The sequence below is a fragment of the Canis lupus genome, chromosome 38 (assembly GCF_011100685.1).
Source record: "Canis lupus familiaris isolate Mischka breed German Shepherd chromosome 38, alternate assembly UU_Cfam_GSD_1.0, whole genome shotgun sequence".
NCBI lineage: Eukaryota > Metazoa > Chordata > Mammalia > Carnivora > Canidae > Canis > Canis lupus.
In genome coordinates this window covers 15,383,390-15,407,520 of record NC_049259.1, presented here as the reverse complement: position 1 = coordinate 15,407,520, position 24,131 = coordinate 15,383,390, and the positions used below count along the sequence as shown (strand labels likewise).

The window sequence follows — 24,131 nt, the reverse complement described above, 5'->3', positions numbered from 1 at the left end:
GCCAGCATACACTTACTAGAAACTGTGCAAGTGGTTCTGGCCTCCAGGAAGCTAATAGCCTGCCCTGGAAGCTAAGTAAGGCAGTCCGGCTCTGTGGGAGTTTAAGGAGGCCCACTCTCAGCCTGGGGGTAGGGGTGGAGGATCTTGTGCTGAATGGGTCTGGGGGCTCAGAGGCACACCTCCCAAGCCCTGGGCTGCATCAGGACAAGAACAGAGCTTCACATTTCATGACTGTCCCCTTCTGTCAGCAATGAGTCTGCAGGATGGAACAGAGGACTCAGCTGGGGGCTCAGAGTCCAGGACGTCAGACTACTCCATCTAGTGGGGAACCTGCCTCCTCTGGGTCTCCTTCCTGCGTGCTGTTTCTTCACAGCACTGTGACTTTGGAACATCATGTCACACATTCACTCACTTATTTCCTGTCTCTTCCACTAGAATAAGTCTGTGTATGATCCACAGCTGTGTTCTTCAGCCCCCATCTCGTGCTGGGAACAGTGACACAGGACCTGGCACCAATAAATATTTATCAAACGAATGAATGAATACACACATGAATGAACGAATAGGTTCAACTCTTGGTGTTAACAGTTACAGGATTCGGATAAATCATTTAACAGCATTGAGCTTCAGGTTTTTTTTTTTTTTTTTTTTTTTAAATAATGATGGCCTGTGCTCCCTTCCTTGTGGGGCTGTTGTAGGAGTCCTAGGAGACAGGAGAGCAGAGTTAAATGTCAAGTGATTTTGTTATCTTATGCTTTCAACCTGGCATTCACATTTTTCCTGTTCTTATCCTGCTTCCTCCCATCTCGGTAATTCCATTTTGTCAATTAAGCAGCATTTAAGGCGAATTGGCATGACACAGTGGTACAATCAACGCGAGTGAAGACGAGGAGGAAAGGCTTCACAGAAGATCTGGCATTTGGAATTGGCCTTGGAGTAGGTCAGTGGGTGGAGAGAGGTGGAAAGGACAACCCAGCCTGAAGGCTTGGACGTCCTTCTTTAGGCAGCTGGCCCCAGAGCTTTGGTGGGGAGCGGGGTGCAGATGGGGGAAAAGCCAGGACTACCTATTCACAGGGAACGGTTTCATCCAGAGGCTTCCCCACCCTGCTCTGGTGCTTTGTTGGTCAGTGTTGGAGCATCAGCTGTCTCCTGTCCTGCCCCGAATCCTGAGCGCCCCCAGCTGTAGCTGAGCACTTGCTGTGCATGTCCCTGGGGTGGGGGGAGTGTCCTCACTCCTCCAGATTCCTGGGCAGTTTCTCCCAGTCCCCTGATCAGCCTTCCTGGGTGCGTTTCTGCCTCGACCCTGCTGCCATGCGTAACGCTGCCTCCAGCTCATCCTGGGTCTCCCCAGTCACTGGGCTGCACTAAAGTCCACTTCAAGGACTCCATGTCAGTCCCTGCTTCTCCAGTCTTGTCCCCGACTCTCAGGTTCGGCTTGATCATCTCACATCTGGTGGGAGCCTGCCCACCAGCCACCTCCAAGGTCCCTGTCAACTGTCCTGGAAGGACCGAGTCGGCCTGTCACTGGGGCCTCCCACCTGCACCCCCCCAGCCTTATCTTCCCCAGCAGATGAGAAGCACATAGAAACCCAAAGAAGTTAGAACAGCAGAGGATGTAAAATAGAGTGGTGCGTGAGTTGGGGGTGAAATCATACCTGGTCCTTGTGTGCTCCAAAGTCATTTTTACTTTTTCCAGTTTGCAATTACACCCACCAAGTTACTTCCTTTCTGCTTTCTCTCTGTCTCTGTCTGTCTGTCTGTCGCTCTCTCTGGCCAGTTTCCTCCTTTTCTGTTAGTATGCCCCGTGCCCGGGAGGTGATTTCCTGTGGATGACAGGCCGCAGCCCTACATGCCCGGTGTCCTGATTCAGGAGCCCACTCGGAAACGGGCCTACCCTGTGCCCAGAAGCAGAGCCACGATCTTTCCCATCTTTTTTTGTAAAGCAAAAGCGGGGGAGGCCTCTGTTGGCTCATAGTATCACCGCATGACCACCAACGTGGCCTCGCGGTGACAGTGAGCTCCAACATAGAGCAAAACCATCTGGCACGCCGCACTGGTTCTTTTAGGCTTGCGGGTGCAAGAGGGCAACTGGCACGGGGTTTATACCTGGGGGCTGGTGGTGTTTTGCTTGCAACCTGGGCGGTGGGGAGCATTCTCAGAGTGGCCGCGTGGACGCGGGCTTGCAGTGGGAGTGGTAATAACCAGGCCTGGCACCTGCTCAGAAAGCTGGGACCTAAAGAAAGTCATGCTGAGCGCGGTGAGTTTGTGGCTGTCACCTGACGTTCAGAGGTATTTGGAGTGTCACTTCTGGAAGGAGTGATGCTTGGTGCTTGCTTTATAGCTAGACTTGCAAAGCAGGGTACGGCCTGAGTGGGGAGACGTGATTTGGCCCATTGTACCACTAAACCTGTGCTACAGAAAAGAGCTTTATGGGGAGATTTTGTTACACAAAGTAACGTATCCTGTGAAGTATAGCCTGAAGTTTGAGCATCGTGGCTTCCAGGTTGGCCTGCTGGTAAATCCTGGCTCTACCACTGATGAGCTGCTTGACCTTAGGAAGACTACATGCTGTGAATAAAATAAGTTCTCGAGGCCTGTGTTGCCATCTGTAAAACTGGGGAATATCCTAATTCCTGGCTCTCGAGATTGCTGTGAGGGGGACAGGAGACTGCCCGTCGGGGGCTCAGCACAGGGCCTGGAGCTGAACATGCTCAAGGAATGCTAGATCTTTAAAATGCCCACTTTATTTGTGTGTGTGTGTGTGAGTGTGAGATTTTATTTATTTATTCATGAGAGACACAGAGAGAAAGAGAGGCAGAGACACAGGCAGAGGGAGAAGCAGGTTCCATGCAGGGAGCCCGATGAAGGACTCGATCCCAGGACCTGAGGATCGTGACTCAAGCCAAAGGCAGATGCTCAACCACTGAGCCACCCGGGTGCCCTAAAATGCCCACTTTCATAGGTAAGGTTTCGAGTGGCTTTATTCTTATTTTAACTCACTACTCACAATGGAAATGCCAAAAATGTATAGTGTAGACCAACCTGAGTGTCCTTAGCCAGGTAGATTTGAAAGTCCTTGAGGGAGGAGGCCACATCGCCCGACATCGCCGGAGAATAACACAGACCTGAGGACATGACCAAAAATCCCAGACATCTTATTCCCAGGAAAATAAAATAGATTCAGTGCTGAAGGGCTTCATTATCAACACCAGGGCTCAATCCCAAAGGACCCTAACAGTAGCTTACTGCTGCAGGATCACTGGGTCCAGGGTTCAAAGGTCAGAGGCAGTGAGGGCTTCAGGTGAATCTGTGTGAACATCCATTTCTGTCCCTGACCTCCAGCCGGAGACCACCAGGGACACGTCTGTGGCTGAACATGGGGGGTGTATGCTCGATGCAGAGGGGACACTGTACACCCCGGGGACCGTGCAGTGCTTCAAAGGGGGTGTTCACTGGGACCTAGTACAGCCTTTGGGCTGGTCTTAGGTGATTGGGGGAAGACTCAAGGAAATGGGGCTTTGTCCTGAATGGGGTGCTGCCAATATTACCCCAATGGTAATAATTCCATGACTGGGTCTTTTTTTTTTTAAAGATTTTACTTATTTATTCATGAGAGACAGAGAGAGAGAGGCAGAGACACAGGCAGAGGGAGAAGCAGGCTCCACGCAGGGAGCCCAATGCAGGACTCGATCGTGGGACTCCAGGATCGTGCCCTGGGCCAAAGGCAGGTGCTAAACCACTGAGCCCCCCAGGAATCCCCCTGGGTCTTTTTTTAAAAAATGGAAGTATAATTGCTATACAACGTTATATAGTGTCAGGTGTACAACATAAGGATTCAATATTTGTATGTACTGCAAAATGATCACCACATATTTAGTTCTCATCGGTCACCATACATCGTTACAAATTTGTTTTCTTGTGATGAGAACTTTTAAGATCTACTCTCTTAGCAACTTCCAAACACACGGTATAGTATTATTAATGACACTCACTGTGTTGTGCACTGGATCCTGAGGGCTCATTTATTTTATAGCTGGACAATTTTTACCCTTACCTTTTCCCTATTTCATCCATCCCCAAACCTCTGCCTCTGGCGGCCACCAATCTGTTCTCTGTATGACTGGGTATCTCAACAAATCCTATCTATTAGGTAGAAAGGATAAATCAAGGGTCACACGTTAATTGTTTTTTTTTTTAAAAAAGCAGCAGTCACTCATAGTGTGCAGGACGAGGGGGTGTGCTTAGCAGAGTGTGTTTTTGTTTTGATCTGCGCTTAGACAAGAGCACAGAGTGGCCTCTTGTCTGTTTTCTTTTTTCTTTTCTTTTCTTTTCTTTTCTTTTTTTCTTTTCTTTTCTTTCTTTCTTTCTTTCTTTCTTTCTTTCTTTCTTTCTTTCTTTCTTTCTTTCTTTCTTTCTTTCTTTCTTTCTTTCTTTTCTTTCTTCTTTTCTTTCTTTCTCATTGAAGTATAGTTGACACACAATGTTATATTTGTATAGTTCTCCACAGGAGAACACCCTGGCTCAGCTGTGAGTTCCAAGGCAGTCCTAGCAATACCAGTGCTGGGCTCTAAGTATCAGTTTCCAGATGTCAAGAGGTCTTTGTCTCTTTCTCATATTTTCCATACTTAATATATTTGTGCGTTTTCTTAAAAAAATATTTATTTATTCATGAGAGATGCAGAGAGAAAGGCAGAGACACAGGCAGAGGGAGAAGCAGGCTCCCTGTGGGGAGCCCCATGTGGGACTCGATCCGAGGACCCTGGGATCTCACCCTGAGCCGAAGGCAGATGCTCAACCACTGAACCACCCGGGTGCCCCTATTTGTGTGTTTTAATGAAGAAGGCTGTGAGCATTTAAGTCTTGATTAAGAGGCTACCTAAAAGCTGTTTGACCCTGAGCAGTTCCTTCATCTCTTGGAACATCAGTATCCCTCACACCTTCTACCTGAGGTAGGATACCTACTGCTGGGGTGTTGTGAAAATTAAGTGAAATCATGCAAGTTCCTGGCAGAGTCAGTGATGTTAAAATGTTAGCTATTTTTGGGTGAGTCCCTCTGTATACTGCCTTCATGACTGGCTCAATTTAGAACATGAGTCAAATGCATTCTCATTTTGCCTTATTTTATTTCATTGTGTCATGGGACTATTAAAAAAATCTTTTAAAAATATCTTTAAATATGATTTTTTAATCATAATAATTAATCATTAATTAATAATATCTTTTAATACCATAACTTTAAATGCCATGATTAGAAGACCTGCAGATGCCTTAGTTGTTTGTAGGTGTTCATAGAAAATATTCTCATGTCACCGCAGTCACCACCACTGTCACCACCATCACTGTGACGGTGTCAAATAAGAAGGATTAAAGAGTCTGGCGAATGTGTGTGTGGTATTGCAACTTGTGAGTGGCCAGACTATTATCCAGACACCCAGGTATCTGTCAACTGTCAATAAATGTTTGCTGAATGAATGAATGAATAAGTGAACGAATGAATGAATGAGTATAAATGGTGAAATGTAGATCACCTCTCACCTCGCAGTCTATCAAGCAGGTATTTTCGGTCTTTGACACCAACATTCAAATGAGACTCCGTTGTACAGATTACAATTCACGCTCAAGACTTCCATGCAAAGAATGCACTGGCAAGATATCTGTGGTTTCCAAGAGTCAACAGGGTTTGGGGGAGCAGATCTCCTATCTCCTCTGGACAACGCCTGGGCTTGGGCTGCCACACCCGCATCCACTGCAGGTCATAACAGCTGAAACAGAGGTTCTGAGGCCCATTGCTCATTTGATAAGATAGTGTCCTTTGCTACTTTGGGTTTTTTTTTTTAAGATTTTATTTATTTATTCATAAGAGACACAAAGAGAGAGGCTGAGACACAGGCAGAGGGAGAAGCAGGCTCCATGCAGGGAGCCTGATGTGGGACTCGATCCCAGGTCTCCACGATCATGACCTGAGCTGAAGGCAGATGCTTAACCACTGAGCCACCCAGGTGCCACTACTTTGGGACTCTTGATGTCTCTTGTTCTTCCTTCTTCCTCACTTCCCTTTTTTTTTTTTTTTTTTTTTTTTTAGGGGGTAATACAGGATTTATGGAATTTTTCTAATTATAATGGAGATCACATCTACATACTATTTAGCTACTCTGCATGGGTACATTAATCCTAATGCATTTAGATTTATGATGAATAGGCTTAATCATACAACCACACACATACACACACTAATTGGTTTAAAACAGTGGTGCATGCATTATACTCCTCCTAGAAAGCTAGTTTTGATGAAAAAAAAAAAACATTAGTTTCAAAAATCAGTCTGATTTTGAAAATGAACCAAGATACCTACTGTCTGATTCTAGAATCTATTTTAGCCATTTTGGACAGTTGCTATCTTATCAGACCACAGTATGTGTTTTTCAAAAAGAAACCGATGAAGGGCACCATCTGGTGTTTACTTTGACCACAGCCAGCTTCTTTCCCCTCCCCCCAAAAAACTTTGGCCAAGAGTTCTCCATTGTGAAGACTGAATTTATTCTTTCTGCTTTAGAACATTTTCAAAAATTATTAGATGGTAATAAAGCAAAAAAAAGTACAGATACATATAAAGGATTTGAGATCATTTTAAATCTCCAAGGAAAACGTTCTTAACAAAATAAGTCTTCACACTATATGTTTTGTTCTTCAACTTGCTTTTTTCGGTTAGCAATATATTCTCACTGTCTTTCCAAGTCAGGACATAAAAATCTACTCTGTTTTTATTAACAGCTACATAGCATTCCATCATGACTGTAAAATCTGTACTCCTATTAAGAAATTTTGCTTCCTTTAGAAAATCATGTGGACTTTAAGTTCCACTGGCATTACTCTACTATTTTATGGGTATTACATGTGTGTGTAAATTTAGAATTAATGTCATTAAAATGTTTCTACTTTTTGCACCCCCTCATAATATTTAATAATGAGTATATGGTATTTAATAATATCAGAGAAAAGTTATTTAAGATAGTACATGTTTCACAAATATTTTGCTCAGTTCTGAATTCCAGTAATACTTACTGTTCCTACTACCCCACCTAAGATTTGATTACGTGTCTCATCTCTTCAAATAAATAGTATGTTCCTTGAGAACATGGATTGTATCTTAATAATAACAACACTGGCTCAACACTTCTACATGCCAGATACTTGACTTGTACTTGATTGATCTCGTGCAATCTTCGCAAAACTGCAAAATCAGTTCACTCCTTTAGTAGCAAGGAGAATAAGGCTCAAGAGAGTTAAAATGATTCACTCAATTCAGCTGTGGTGAGAGTGGATTTTAAGCCACTTTGGCTCCAGTGCCTGGCCCTTTTCATTGCCCTGAACTATTCCCTACTTCAGAATCCGTGCAAGGATAGACACACAATATGTGTGTAATTACAACTCGTTGGCTTAAATATGGTGCAAGTCAATACTTCTTCTAGAGACACACCCCCGCCAGCATGCCCAAGCCAGTCTCCTCAAAGGCCAAGTCTATACAACATGATCTGACCACTAATAATTCCTTTCTTTACAGCATTAGCGATTGAATTCTCTTCAGCCTGTTGGACCTGAGATATCACAACATGGAAGGAAAAGAGGCAGCTGGGGAAAAGGTATAGTGGTCTTCGGAAACAAAAACGTTTGCTATAAGACAGAGGGTAAAGCTCAGTGGATCAGACTACTAGATCATGACTACTATGAAGCCCTGGTTATTGATACTGAGATGTGGGGGTGACTCTTCATTAATCTCTTATCTAATAGTTGTTCATTAGAATTCAGAACTGTTTTGTCACAAAAGAGGGCTTGCATTAGGAACTGCCGGGTGCTGGGAAAGCAAAATCTCTGGATTTTTAAAATGTTTTTGATGTGCTATTCCTTAGGAAAATAACCACACCTCATGGTGATCTTATCCAGGCCCCGGGAAGCAAGTCATGTCTTGCAGTTTAGTTGTGATTCATTCTTCCTTCCTTCTTTCCCTTCTGTCTCTCTCTCTTTCTTTCTCTTCCTCTAGTGCTCTTTTTATGAGCATCTCTAAGTATGTTAGATATACACTTTATTGAAGTTTTCATTTCATTAAATCCTAACATAAGGAGTTTTACTTCTGCGTGCCTTCTCAATGTCTGGGGAGAATCTGGATGCTAGAACGTGCAAAGTTTATGTCAACTCCAGTGGAGATAATTTGGGAAAAGGGGGAGCTAGGTATTAGAAAGAGAAAAAAGAAACAGTTGACAGAGCAGAATTAGAGCTGCTTGCAAGGATGTCTTAGGAAAGAAAAGCAAAGGAGGAAAATTAACTGTGGCCTTGAAACTGTACATCCCTGGTGTGTCTGACAGGGGCCAGGGCTGAGGAATAAACGACCAGGGGAAGGGCTGAGAAAACGAACAGTTTCTAGCAAGCAAGTGATGATATGATGAAATCATAATATGGCACCTTAATACTTGTTTACAGCATATAAATAAACATTAGTATTATCTATATTTGGTATTTTCTTCATAGGTGTATTTTGGTGTATATAAATATTTATTAGAGGTTTCCCCCTTTGGCCTCATTTCAACTTATATATTTTTTAAAGATTTATTTATTTATTTTAGAAGGGAGGTGGAGAGAGAGATAGAGAGAGAAATGGAGCAAACACACAGAGGGAAAGGGCAGAGGAAGAGGGAGAGAGAGTCTTAAGCAGACTCCACATTGAGCACAGAGCCCGACCTGGGGCTTGATCTTATGACCCTGACATCGGGACATGGAACCCAAAACCATTAAGTCAGACACTTAATTGACTGGGCCACCCAGAGGCCCCTCATTTCAACTTGCATGAATAAGGGCTTAAGTTTTTTCAATGGAGAATTCTTCTGAGAGCTTTTAGAAACCCAGCCCCAATATTTGAGGAGAATATGCTGTTTTATGAATGGTTCATAACATCAAAATAATAACAATGCAAAAGATAGTCATGGATTTGAAAGAAAAAACACGATTCAGTATTGCCAGGTCAACTTCATTTACAAACATTTTGAAAAGGGCAGCCTTTACTTAAAAGGAAAAAGTAGTTTGGGCTGAGCGGAGACATTCATCATAATAATTTACCAAAATCTGTTTTTGAGCTTCCCTGATGCACATTCCCATTTTCCTTCCCTCTGGCCTGCCTCCACTGTAGAGGTTGGAAATGCTGAGGGCTTACCCACCCAGCCTCACTTGCCACTAGGGATGCCCATATGGCAGATTTGGCTGAGGACCAGTATAGGAAGTTCAGGGTGGGGGTGGGGAAAGTTCTGAGAAGGCTTTTGTTTTTCTTGACAAAAAAAAAAAAAAAAAAAAAAAAAAAGAAGCTTTTACACTTCCCTTCCTCTCTTCTTTTTCTGAATACAGATTGGATGCAGTGAGCTGTGACAGTCTTGTCATGGTCAAGAAAAGTCAAGTTTCCCCACGTCATGCCTCCAACAGAAATAAAATCATACAGAAATTCAGGTCCTGATACCATTGTGCTACCAAACCAAAGGCAGTAGCTGCCAACCTCTAGGCTTTTTAGATGAGAAGAAAAAGCCCGTATTCTCTTAAACATATTGTTGGTAAGTTTTTTGTTACTTAAAGGGAAAAGCATTCCTAATGGATTCATAGTATCCTAATTTCTTTATGTCTTCATTGACCAACACTGGCCTGTTCATGGGATTTGTATCAATACTGAACAGTAATTATGAATAGTGAGCATTGTTTCAGTTTTGACCTGTATTCTCAAGTCATGTTTTCAAGAATCGCAGTATTTTCAATTAAAATTTCCCCGTGATAAGCTGTTCCATCTATCCAAAATTATCTTTAGTGTTTGATATTGGAAAAGATATTTCATGAAAGTCAGGGGGAAAACGTGTCTTTGTCAAGAGTTATCATAGCCTCATTTGTACTTGGAGCTGAACAATCTCAGTATAAATCCCATTTCATTCTGAAACGCTGATGCAAGGGGGCAGGCCCAAGTTCTATCCAGTTTATAGATGGAAAAATAGACTCAAATAGTAAAAGCTCTTATGTAAAATTTCACAGCAACTCAGACTTTGGGCAATAGTAGAACGTTTGCAATCTGTTAGGATTAAGCATTTCTTAATCTTTTAAGTTCTTAACAGGTCCTAGAAGTTCTAGACTTACTTTTCCTGGGTTTTTAAAATACCCTGGGATGTGGACAGGTAGGTTCTCACAGAAATGCACATATTTAATCTATTTAACATATCTTTTACCATATAGTGCTTCCTTCCTTCCTTCCTTCCTTCCTTCCTTCCTTCCTTCCTTCCTTCCTTCCTTCCTTCCTTCCTTCCCTCTCCTTCCTTCCTTCCCTCTCTCTCCTTCCTTCCATCTGTCTTCCTTCCTGTTCTTCTTTCTTTCTTGTTCTTTATAGATAGCAAACAGTGTGCGGTGGAGCCATATTCCTGAAGTAGGACTTAGGTATGGAAAATGATTTTAGGCAATACATGGACAAACATCTTTTATTTGAATATTTTGAATTTATTTTAAAGTTTATTGAAATATAACTATCACACCAAACTTGTAATTTCACAGTTGTGTTATGCAGTCTCTCCTTTCAATATATTTGCAAAAACCTGATTTAAAGAAAATTCTGAAATAATACTAGTGAACTTTGATTAAGGACTTACTATAGTGCTTTAATGTATATTTATTCATTTGATCCTCAAAACAGCCCTATGAGGTAGGTGCTATCACCCCCCATTTTAAGTACAAGGAAACATGTACTGGTCACATCTGTTGCCTAACATCACAAAGCTACTAAGATTGGAACTTAGGCACATTGACTTCAGGATTATGTTCTACCCATTAAACCATACTGCCTCTCAGGAAATAATAGAGTGCATGGTACAGGATTTTCAAAGAAATCGTGAAGATGATATTTGAGGTTTAGTGAAGATTGATACTGAGGTTTAGGAAGTAGTCATGTGATGGAAAGGGCATGGGCTTTGGAGTCAGGCAAATCTCAAATGCTGTATTGGTTATTGATCAGTTATGTGTTTCTGGACACATCACTAAACCTTTATTAAAATGATGGAGAGGGGGGATCCTTGGGTGGCTCAGTGGTTTAGCGCCTGCCTTCGGCCCAGGGCATGATCCTGGGGTCCCAGGATCGAGTCCCACGTCAGGCTCCCTGCACGGAGCCTGCTTCTCCTTCTGCCTGTGTCTCTGCCTCTCTCTCTCTCTCTCGAATAAAAAAATAAAGCCTTCAAAAAATAAAAAAATAAAATTATGGAGAAAATGTAAAGTGTTCCTCCTACAGTAAGTGTTAACACACATTAATTCCCTCTCCTCTCTGTGAATCTCAGTTCTCTCATTGGCAAAACATCACAATCAGTGAATATGGAGAATATTAGAAAAAGTAACAGCAGGGCGCCTAGGTGTCTCAGTTGATTAAGTGTCTGCCTTCAGCTCAGGTCATGATCCCAGGGTCCTGGGATGGGGCCAGTATCGGGCTCCCTTCTCCCTGGGAAGCCTGCTTCTTCCTTTTCCTCTGCCTAGCACTCCCCCTGCTTGTGTTCTTTCTCTCTCAAACAAATAAGTAAAATCTTAAAAAAAAAAAAAAGAAATAAAGGAAAGAAAGAGAGAGAGAAAGAAAGGAAGAAAGAAAGAAAAAATAAAGAAAGAAGAAAGAAAGAAAGAAGAAAGAAAGAAAGAAAGAAAGAAAGAAAGAAAGAAAGAAAGAAAGAGAAAGAAAGAAAATAACAGCTATCAATGCATGGCAGGTGTCTGTAAAAGTACAGGTCTTCTATTGTTGGTGGCCATTCATAGTTGACACTGACATTTGTGATCCCAAGAAGCGAAAGGAAAGACCCTGCTCTCCTGCTCCCCCCAGCGACCAACACAGGATCAGCCTGGTGAATTTCACTGATGTCAAACTCCCCATGGGTCGCATGGAGTGCAGGGTGACCAGAGCCAGGAGGAGAGTGCATTCCTTGATTGGAGACAAGCTGATAGGAAAGGGGTTGTGTCTCCATCAGAAGAGAAGGGAGTGGGAGATGAAGACAATCTCTCAAGGTCCCTTCCAGTTCTGAGAGTCCATATGTGGGCAGGTTCACAAGTAGTTTGTTTGCTGTATGTTTCGTTAAGTGACGTTCCTGACCTGTAAGATGTAACTGTGGGCAGAGCCAGCTTTGGTTCAAAATGGGAAATGCCTATAGCAACAGTCTTGTGGTAAAATATTTCCAGATTTTACAGCTTTGAACCCATTATCCCATAAGGAATAATATAAATGGCTCCAGACTGTTTACCCAAGTGATTACAATGGCATTTGGCAAAGATAGGGCCATTTTATTCCTCACAAATGATTAAACTCCTGTGACTAATACAAGGACAATTGCATTTTAAGGAAAAATATTGATTTGCTCAGCATTTAAAAAATAGATGGCCTGATTTTGTGGCTGAAAACAAAATTTCATGCATTTCAGTTGAAAGGGTTTTTAAAGCCCACCCCAGCCCCGTCCCTCATAAATGTGTGTGTGTGTGTGTGTGTGTTTTCATTTTCCTTTTCTTCTTTCATACTGTAGGAAAAAGCAGAGTCTGGGTCTGAAACTCTACATTCCAATCCCTGTTCTTCCATTTAAGACCTTGGGTAATTCACAAAACTGTCTGGATCTGAGTTTCTTATCAACAAAGTGAGGGTAACAATACCTGCCCTGTCTGCCTGATGGGATGAAGGTAGGTGTTATCATGTAAGATAATATTTGTGAAAGTGTTTTTGAAAACTATGAAATGCCACAAAATGCAAGGTATTCTGTTATTCCCTGTCTTGGAACTAGATGTCAAGCAATTTCCCCTTCCAAGTTACATGGAGCTTTCCTATTGCCTCCCTAAAGCTTAACTCCAAAGTTGTATAGGGGTAGGGAGACTGTGAAGCTCAGCCTTGTCCAGTTCAAGCCTTGACGGCTCCAGAAGCACAGTAGTTTGCTCATTTTTGTTTTATTTTGCAAACACAAAATGAAATCTCATCCATTGGGGGAAAGCTAGGGAAAATAGGGAAAAAATAAGTAATTTAAAATATTAACACTATTTTATTATGTTTTTCCTATGAAAGCAGGAAGGTTTTTTAAAAGATTTTATTTATTCATGAGAGACACAGAGAGAGAGGCAGAGACATAGGCAGAGGGAGAAGCAGGGCTCCCGGACTCCATCCCAGGACCCCAGGATCACACCCTGAGCCAAAGGCAGATGCTCAACCACTGAGCCACCCAGGCATCCCTGAAAACAGTAATTTTAAGGCCTGCCCCGTGGGCTCACCTAGATGTTAGGTGAGATACAAAGGAAGCTTTTGATGGACCTTTAGTTTAGTTTTTTTTTTTTTTTTAAATTTCATGTAATAGAGAGAGAGAGAGAGAGAGAGAGCGTGCACTCAGGAGAGAATATGAGCTGGGGTCGGGGGAGGAGCAGAAGGAGAGGGAGAAGCAGACTCCCTGCTAAGCAGAGAGCCCAACCACTGAGCTGGATCCCAGAACCCTGGGATCAAGACCTGACTGAGGGCAGATGCTTCATCGACTGAGCCACCCAGGTAGCCCTAATGGACCTTTAGTTTAATACATGAATGTGGGTGCGTGATGCTCCAAATGCATAAGGAAAAACTAGAAGAGGCACTCTTACCTGGGCTTTCACAGGCTTCTTAAGGAGTCTACAAATGTGTTGTCACAAGGTCCTTGAAATCAGATGTCAGGGCTTGTACGTATGTGCATGTGTGTAAACTTTCCATAGGGAGAATCCAGAGCTTTCATTCAGGCTTCAAATGGTCTCTGATATAAACAAATAAACAAACAAACAAATAAAACCAACCAACCAACCAACCAACCAACATACCTTATGAGCTGAGTCAGAGAACACAGCTAAGTCACAGAGAAATCAAAGTAAAGATTCGTAGCACACTGATCATTATGTGGCGAGGTAAGAAAAGCCTTTCCAAAGAACTGATTGAGTCAGGCCCTATGGAAGACAGGTTTTTGCTGGGTCTGCTTCTATGGGTAGATAAGATTAACTGATTAGGTATAGGAAACCATTATGGTAAGAAATTCTAATATCTATACTTGGCTAGTTGCAAAAGCTTTAGAAAATTGCATTGGTCATAACTCCTAATTTAACTGTTGAATCTAGCAATCAGGCTTCAGTTTCAATACATTTTGAAACTTCTCTGAAGAAGATGCAAAGTTAAAACAAACTTTTATAATATGGGGGAAGCGAAAAAAAAAAAAAAAGGAGTAAATGTGGAGAAATAACATTAGTGGGATCTTTGACCAGGTGATCCCCTTTCCTCCTTTTAGTCAGTTCATTGCGTAACTAGTTTTTCTTCTATCAATTCCATGTTCCCAACTGTTTCTTCAGCAAACATGTTTATTGAGTCCCTCTTCTGTAGAAGGTGCCATGCATAGAATTTAAAAGTTGTCTGTGATCAGGTATTTATTATCTGGCTGGAGAATTAGGAGGCAAAGGGAGTGGTGGAAAGAGCTCAGGAGGCCCTCCCACCATGTGGGGTTTGAATCCCACCTGTGAAACTTTGTTCTTGGGAGACACCGGGGACAAACTTAGCCTTAGACAGCCCCCTACCCCCCAGCCCTGAACACAATGGGAATTTGGATTCTTCATTCAACTGTTGAAAATATTTTATCCCATTTTTGGCTAGCCTAATTGGCAGTTAGTCTAAGTCTATTGAGTCTGCAGATTCTAGAGTGGGAATGAATGCCTTGTTGTCAAATGAGTGGCACAAATGTTGCTGTCATTTTAGAGGCATTTGAAGCTATAATAATGACTGGAAGCCTCCAGAGGGGGGTGGCGTCAGCTGAGTGTTGAGTATAGGGCAGGACTGGCATGATAAGTAAGGTAATTTCATTTTCTAAAGTTGGATAGTATTATCATTTTTGAAGTGTGTGTAAAGTGAATGCTCCACGGCTCATGTAAAGGTGGTCACTAGCTTAGCTCAAGTCAAATGATTACACATTCTAAATTGGTATTAATTAATTGAGGATGTGTTTTCCCCCTTTCTCTTAAGAAAGACATTAACATAATGAAAATATTGCCAAGAGTGAATTATGCATGCAAGAGATCAAGTCATTACTGTGTTTTTAAGACAACTTTGTGGGGCTAACAATTTGTTGATAACAGTAAAACTGAAGAGAATGTTATAGTTTACAAAGTACTCTTGAATAAAGTGTAAAATATTGGCATAAAGTATGTATGCAACAAGGCAAAGCATGACCTATATTACAGGGTCAGATGTTACTATTCATCTCTTTGTAGATAGGAAAAAAGTTACAGAGAAATTCAATGACCTGCCTGTGGGTTATTGATGAGTTAGATTCTTTCCTCAGTTTCCACGATATTGTGCTTTGTGGCTCCAATCTCTCCGGTTACTTGTCCTCTGTCTCCTTCACTTCATTTCCTTTTCAACTCCTTCCCTATCCTCCGCCTTCCTTCCTTCTTCTTTTTGTTTTAGTTTAATTAATATTTTTAAAAGTTTGGGTTTTTTTTAGTAATCCCTACACCCAGCATGGGGCTCAAACTCATCACCCCAAGATCACGAGTCGCATGCTCTTCTGACTGAGCCAGCCAGGCATCCCCCTTCCTTCTTTTTTTTTTTTTTAATTTTTATTTATTTATGATAGTCACAGAGAGAGAGAGAGAGAGGCAGAGACACAGGCAGAGGGAGAAGCAGGCTCCATGCACCGGGAGCCCGATGTGGGATTCGATCCCGGGTCTCCAGGATCGCGCCCTGGGCCAAAGGCAGGCGCCAAACCGCTGTGCCACCCAGGGATCCCCCCCTTCCTTCTTTTAATCTATGCTTTCACTTGATTGTGTGGTGGTTTTCACTCCATGAATGACTCCAAATCTCATCTCCCCACACGTCACTATTTTCGTAAGCTCTCGAGCTCTGTTCTTAACTGCCTGCTGGACAACTTCCACCTGGAGATCCTAGCAGCACTTCCAACTCAACACATTAAACACAAACCCATTATCCTTTATGTCAAATCATCTCTTCTTCCTGACCCCCTTAACTTTCTTAGTAACATCACCACCTCCAAATCATCTAGGCACCAAAATAACACAAGCTCTCCTGTCATGCTTTACTTATGTTATTTCCAAAATCTTAACAGAACTTGAGAAGCAGGGTGATTTATTTTACTAGTCCTCATTTTCTGTATTCCTACCTGCAGACTGGTATCACACAGACCTGGCTGCCAATAACAGCTCCTCAATAGATTAGCTGTGGGGATCTTGAGAAGAGGACTTGATCTCCATTTTCCTAGTATATAAAATGAGAATAAGAATATCCATTTGCTTAGGAGGAAAAACATCTTGAGGTAAGAAAGAAGTAAAGAGCCAAGGGAATTGGTAGTAGGGGGAAAGTAAGAGGAGAGTGTCCCCTTATGTTGTCTCTATCTCACTCAGAAGTGGTGTGCTTTTGGGAAGGAAAGCTATGAGGTGAGGCCAGAGGAAGGTAGTGAGAATATACACAGCTGCTCTGCAGGATGGAAGACTGGGGATGACCCCAAGGGAAGGCTCAATGAGGTCAAAGAGGAGGACCAGAGTGCACAGGGAATGACAGATGAATTTCGAAGAGTGGGAAATTGAAGCCTGAGATTGCAGAAGTAGAAGAGTTCTGGGTGAAAAGTGGGTCCCAAGAGTGGGTGGCTGCTGTGGAATCAAGGAATCAAGGAATCAAGGATTCAGAACATGGCCTGTCAGGTGGGGGCATGTAACGTGTGTAGAAGTAGTGTGTGCAAATCCTTTCCCCTACCGTTTGGCTGGCTAGCAAGCAGATGCAATGGAACAGAGCAAGGGAGTAAAGAAATGTGGCCATTTTATCATTGACAAACACCAGCTATTCTTCTAATTATGTGTGCTAAAAGCATCTTTCCCCACTAGGGGCTTACCTTTACACTCTCACTGATGTTTTCTGCTAAAAAGATCTTCTTAATTTTAATGTTATTCAATTTATCAGTTTCCCCCTCCCCTTTTATACAGTTGTTATTTAAGTCATCTTTTCCCACGTCTAGATCACAAAGTCTCTCCTATGGTATTTTTTAAAAAAGATTTTATTAAAAAAATAAAAAATAAAAATAAAAATAAAAAGATTTTATATTTGTTCATGAGAGACAGAAAGAGAGGCAGAGAGACAGGCAGAGGAAGAAGCAGGCTCCCTGCAGGGAGCCCGATGTGGGACTCGATCCCAGGACTCCGGGGTCATGACCTGAGCCGAAGGCAGATGCTCAACTCTGTGCCACCCAGGTGCCCACTCCTGTGGTATTTTCAAAAGACTGTTTTACAATTCACATGTAGGTATACAGTTCTCCCGGAATTAATGTATGGATATGGTGTGAGGCTGGGGTTAAGTTTCACTTATTTTCTAATATGGCTAACGAATTGATTCTTTTAAAAAAAAAGATTCTGTTTATTTATTAGAGAGAGCTCAAGCAGGGCAAGGGGCAGAAGGAGGAGAGGGAGAAGCAGGCTCCCCACTGAGCAGAGAGCCCGACATGGGGCTTGATCCGAGGACCCCAGGATCATGACCTGAGCCGAAGGAACATACTTAACCAACTGAGCCACCCAGGCACCCTTAACCATTTATTGGAAATCAGTCCATTGCTCTGCCCTGGTCACCTTTGTTATAGATAAGTGTTCTTGTACACGTGGATCTGTTTCATTGCTCTGTCCTTTCACATTGGTCTATTCATTTATCCTTGCAGTGTGTACCACACTGTTTTAATTGCTAAAGTCTTATAAAAAGTCTTTATATCAGATATAGGATTCTAGGTCAGTGGTCATTTTCTTTAAGAATTTAAATATATGGGCAGCCCAGGTGGCTCAGCGGTTTAGTGCCATCTTCCGTCCAGGTCATGATCCTGGAGACCCAGGATCGAATCCCACGTCGGGCTCCCTGCATGGAGCCTGCTTCTCCCTCTGCCTGTGTCTCTGCCTCTCTCTCTCTCTGTATGTCTCTCATGAATAAATAAAACCTTTAAAAAAAAGAATTTAAATATATTATTCCTTTATCTTCTGGTTTTTGCTGTTTCATCTATTGTTCTACTTTTCTGAAGATAATCTTTCTTTCCTTTTCCTCTCATCTTAAAAAATTCCTCTTGTGCTATTCTTGTCTGTTAATCAAGTATAAAACGTATTGGTATAGGTTTTTTTTAAACCTCTTTCTCTTATCCAGAAGAAAGAGGATCTTTGTTTCTCTCTTCAGTCCCTTGAGCATTAACCAATCAGTCTTTTGCTTGTAGAGAGCACTTAATGGTACGACTCAAAAGAATTATCCTCATCCTGGCTAAAAAGACTGCATTTGAGGGATTCTCAGAGACTTGGCTGAAAAAGCTCCAGCTGCCTGGGTAACTGAGAAGAGTAGAAGCAGAATCTCAGCTTTTCGATCACTTCCCAAGGCGGCTTTATTTTGTTCAGGAAGAGAGGGAATGCACTGTGATTCTTAAAGAAACTTGGTGCTTTTTCGCTTCATGATTACAGGTTTGCAAGACACCCATCCCTTTGCTGCATGTATTTCCTTACAGGACAAAGATGAGTAGATGCAGTGACTGTCTCACTGAGATGGTGGAGGATGTTCCAAATTGGGGCATCCAAGTGATACAGACCACATGAAGTTGCCCAGGGAGCTTTTTATTGCCTCCTTATATATCCGTTCCTATTTCTTGGTTTACTCAGCAAGGGTGTGAGCTCGACTTTTTGGTGCAGAGAGCTACAGCTGTTATGATAGCCCTCTGACAACTTAATAAGGGTTGAATACACACTGAATGTCACTTTCATAGACTTTTAGATTGACTCCTGGGCAAGAAAGAAAAGGTTTAATTTGGGTTCATAAAATTGCTCCTGGATACTATAAAAATTTTTTTCACCACTGCTATAGGACCTGCTTGAATTCTAGTTTATTCCAGCAAATAAGAGATAATCACTACATATTTTTTGAATAGATTAATGAATGAATCTTCCATTCCCCCACAATATCTTCCCAATAAACTTTATGTTGGTATATTATTTGGCAGGGGGATATACTTTTCTATTTTGATCATTTACTGGCAGGTATCTCATAACCTGAAAAGCCCTTAACCCTAAACTGGATTTTTTTCATAGCAGGTGAATAAGACACACACAAAATTACATTCTCTAACAAAACCACATTTGTTAATAAGATGTTAGGATCAAGCATCTTTGCTTTTCATCATAAATTGATAGTCATCCTATTTCCAATGCAGTTGCCAGTCACATAAGAAGCAAAAATACAAATGAGTTACTACTTAGTAGCTTTTCACAATAAGACTTAAACAGGTCAGTCAGTTGCAAAGGAAAAAGGAGAGATTTGAAACAAAAGTTGGGAGTTCTCAGTTGTTGCCTTCTGCCCCTGCAAGCTATTAAAGATGAACGATAACAAGAGTAGAGCTACGATGCTGAGCATCAGCAAAATTGGGAAAATAAAACAACCGCTTCGGGAAGATTAGATGCAAGTTCATGAAAAGCACATAATCATTTAAAAAAATAGCAAGCACACATTCCTTCCCCTTTGGCAGATGAAAACAACCAAGCTGTGGAGAGATGAAGTAATTTGCCTAAATTCTTCCAGCAAGTAACAAAGCTAAGATCTGAACCCAGGTGGTCTGGCTCCAGAGCCTTTGCTCTTGGCTGTGAGGCTACATTGCCTCTCAAAAGATGCCAGCAAGTATATCAAAGACTGTTTATCTTCAAATATTAGCTAAAGACCCAGCTCTCACAGTAACTCTTTGAAAAAGAAAATTAGTACACTATCATCATTGCAGAAAGAGTCTTTCTTATTATCTTTACTTCTAGAGAGTGGAAAGGATTCAAGAGATAATGCCAATAAACTACTTTTAGCTTTCTATAGCTTAAACACAGAGATAATTATTATCAATGCATGTTAGCAGCTGTAGATGCACACAGAAAGGTGCATGTAATAAGTCCAGTGAAAAACTGGTATCAGACACAGAGAAAATCAACCTCCTTCCCCCACCAAAAAGCCCCATACAAAAGGCACAAGGTTCATGGGCACATACCTTTTCCTACGTTATTGATTAGGCTACATAGTTTGATTTTTTTTCCTGTCAAAGATCAGCTCGAATAATGGCTATGAAAAATCACCAGATGCAAAAGAAAAACATTTCTGTTAGTTTTATTCCAAAAAGACTACAAAAAGTCTCCAAATGATAGACCTAAATCCTGATTTTTAGTTTTCTTGATGTTTCAGAACATAGACAATTTCCATTCAGCTTTAAGCTTTAATTAGTTCCTGGGCACATTCAATGTTTTTTTCCAACATTACATAATCGAATTCACTCATAAAATAATAAGGATGCAGATGCCATTAAAAATTACCCCCAAATAACAAACATTATACATAAGGCAGACATTTCCTTATATTAGAGTAAATGGATTTATTAGATGTGGTTATTGGTTACACAGTAAGAGAATTGATATCAATGTAAAATGTTATTTGGATACTTTTGATTTGCAAAGCGGCCAAGAATATTAACCAAACATTTTGATTCAATGGCTAAGGGAAAACAAATCACTGATAGTGGTAAAGGATTGTAGGAGAATTGTATTAGGCAAATGAGCTTTTGACTTCCAAATTTCATGCTGACAATAATCTTGTTACATTTCTTAAAACCTTTAGTTTATCCAGCGGTGCCTGGAACCTAAGGCAGGAAATTTTAAGAAGGCAATTTTCAATATAGATTTATAAACATGACACTCACTAATAAATTTTAAGCTTGAAATATTTTTAAAGTGAAACATTCATTTGATTGCCAAACTAACAAAGTACTTATTCAGGGATTTAATTTCCTCTTGTAGAATCAATAATACACTTGGCTTTAATAAGAAGATTACAGGTTAAATATTATTTAACTTGTGCATGTTTATTTATTTTCTCGATACCAATTTTTAGACCTTTGGCATGATAACTTGACATCAAACTAGCAGGAAGATGACATGACATTTGTGAGTTCAGTAGGTTTTTTCTGTGTGTATAAAATGGAATAGAAACAAATGGAAGGATATAAAATTCAGTATCTTCTTCCTAAACCTCCTAAAATCTTGTTTATTCTCTTGGGAATCTATCCCCTCCCATTTGAAATCTCATGTCATCTAGAAGAATTCACTGTGATATTCAAAGCTAAATATATTTAATCCTTAGACTCCCTTCTGCCTTAGTTCAGGAATGGTCAGTTGTACTAAGCTTGGTGAAACCAAGGTATCAACATTTTCTCTTCAGGGTAATTCTCTATTTCAGTGTTATTTATTCCTGAAGTATTAAATTTATATACATCACAAAATTGGATGTAACCCTTAAAAAATTTTTTTAGCACATTCTTTCATTTAATGGTTTTGAGTCGAGTGAGTAATGGGGCTGGACTTGGTTTTATTCTGAAAATGCTCTCGTTGCAGTGAAATGACCTGCCCATGATCATGATTGAACAGCTCAATATTTTAAACTGTGAGCAACTCACCAGCTTACCTGGTTGGTTACAGTGCAATGAAATATCTATATATCTTGAATTTTTTCCCTTTGATTTTCTTTGAAAAAAGAATCTGAAGAGCTATTTGATAACTTGATAAAGAAAATAATCTTTCTGATCTGATTATAGTTTTGTGACTGTTAATGAAAACATATTTGTAACATGAAACCTTAGTGTATTAATTAATCCACTCACAAAGAGTTAAAGCTTTTCAAATTGTAAAAAAAAAAGGACTCTTTAATATCAAATGCTAACTTTTCAAGCCTTTAGTAAATAAAATATTTTTATTTTATTGATGGCACTTAGCACCTTGTAATTCCTTAAGCTACAGAGAAAATTTTCTGAAAAAAGAAATTGGCTTAGAAAAAATTTTGAAGAGCTTACTCTTTAATAGCTCACAGAAGGACTACAGAATTCTGAAGTCTCGCCTGGGATTAGGTCCTGTGTGTGAGCTAAGGTTGTGCTTTCTATTTTACAGGTTTGTCATGAGATTTATCTGAGCAAATTCAGGATTTCCAAGGTTGACTGTTTTAGTCTAATAGAGTTCATTTCTGTCCAAAATTGATAAGTTCATATTTATCAATGCAGAGTATAAAAACAAAAAAAGAAAACATTTGTATAAATCACTGATTAGCTTAATAATTTTTTGACATGGCTGAGTTTAATATGCAGCAATATAAAACCAGCGAAGTTTCTAGAATAAAGAAAACAGAAGAGGTGATTTCAAGATCAACATCAAAAGCATCCAAGATCTTCTCAAATTTTAGATTTAGTAATGCTTCTCTCCCACCTCTATTCAATTGTTTTCTAAGAAATTATTTTTCCAGAGGTTGGCTAACCTGTAATTTTGAAAGTTTACTTCTTAGTGTATTACTTTTACTAATATTTGTTAAATACTCGTTTTTACCTTCATCAGCTTGAAATATTTTCTGCATTTCACCCAGTTCATATTGTAAGAAATGTGTATATTATGCATACATTTTGTCTCTGATTTCCTTAAGACTAAAGGTATAATATAGACCTGTAAGTTAATTTCTCTTATTACAGAAGACACTGATCGTTCTTTCCTCTTTCCCTCTGAATTTATACCCATATTTTGCAATTTTCTGCTATTAAAGCTAATGTTACACACAAATCACATTGTGTCTAAAAGTTTAGTTTTGTAAGATTGTGAGTGATTGCTAGACTTCTCTCCTTCCTTGATTTATTTTCATTGATTATATTCCTGGTGGCAGGACCTGATTTTGCCCATTTCATTTAATTTGGGGAGAGTCTGAGTTTTCTGGCATTGATTTAAACACTTTCTTCTCTTCCAGAAAAAGGACTGCCCCTCATGTAAGCATCAAACCTTAAAATTAGCTGTTGGTTTCATAAGATCTGTATTTTATATGTTCTTGGTATATTTGCATATTTTTTTGCAGGACCAGGAACAATGAAAACAGGGAAGGTTGAGATATGAACACCATGTTCTTTCATCTCTAGACACTTTAGAAAGGAGAAAAATCCCCATAAATGCAATGAAGAGACTACTTGATATTTTAGTATGTAAATTTGTTGTAGTAGATTTAGTTAAAAACAAAATAAACACTCACTTTTGGTTTGGAGAAGAGAAACCATGTATCTAGAGTTAGAAGGGGAATCCTACTGAAGCTACAAAGATGTTTTGAGTAAATTCTTATCTGTTGCACATTATTTTGGCTTTGGTGGCCTGAGATACTCTTACCATTGCTTGAGAAAGTAGCCTATTGAGTACTTTAACTGAAAATAAGCATCTTAAATTTTTTTTCATCTTTAAAATTTTAAGGGAGTTCGGATTCATATAAAATACTGCAACCCATCTTAAAAAATTATATTGTTTGCAAGTGATGGCTATGAAGGAAAAAACTGATAGTTTTATTGTTATTGTTATTACTATATACATTTATTCTGGCTTTGTCACTCACCCTGCGGCCCAGAGAAAGTTTCCATAGGTCCTCTTGAATTGGATGAGTTTTTACAAATCCTCTGTCCTTGGATAAGTTCACAATCACAGCAAAAAAAGTCTGTAAATGCTGAGTATACCTGTTGAGAAAAATTCTGTGCTTTTCTCTGCAGGACTGCAACAGATTCTAGTGAGTTTAAGTAGTTATAAGCAGAAATTAATTCTGAACCTTCATCTCCGTCCTGGTAGCGCCCCCTATGTTCAGGATCTGGAATATACAACAAATGCCTAAATCTGGTTGAGTGAGAAGCCAAAACCAGTGGCTTCAGTCTGGGACTGTTAGTGACAGAAATGGCTTTAACTTGCTGTGTCTCACTGGCTGCCCCGCTGCCCCCTGAAGACCCAGTGCCAGTAATCTCTTGTTTGTTTTCTTTCCAGCCTCCCTCCTGTTTTTTTTTTTTTTTTTTTTTTTGGAAGGCATTTCGTAGACTACTTTACACTGAAATATAACGTGCGGAGATTTATTATGCTGCTCCCTTGGGGAGATTTGCATTTTAATTGCAGGCAGTGCTGTAAAAAAGGGGGTTTGTGAAGTGTGGGATTTCAGGGATCGCTGAATGAGTACAGAAGGGCCAAGATTAGGATGAGGTGAGTGAGGCCAAATGAGTCAAGTAGAGGGTCCA

At 40.5% G+C, this 24,131-nt stretch overlaps 1 long non-coding RNA gene across 1 annotated transcript; it reads right to left on the bottom strand.

The window, feature by feature from the left end:
* Window positions 1–577: 577 nt before the first annotated feature.
* On the bottom strand, window positions 578–23,666 carry LOC102156645. Its single transcript, XR_005385716.1, has 4 exons — window positions 23,471–23,666; window positions 13,645–13,790; window positions 3,043–3,125; window positions 578–703 (listed from the first exon to the last, which is right to left on the bottom strand). It is a non-coding gene; the product is annotated as an uncharacterized LOC102156645 (long non-coding RNA).
* Window positions 23,667–24,131: the final 465 nt, after the last annotated feature.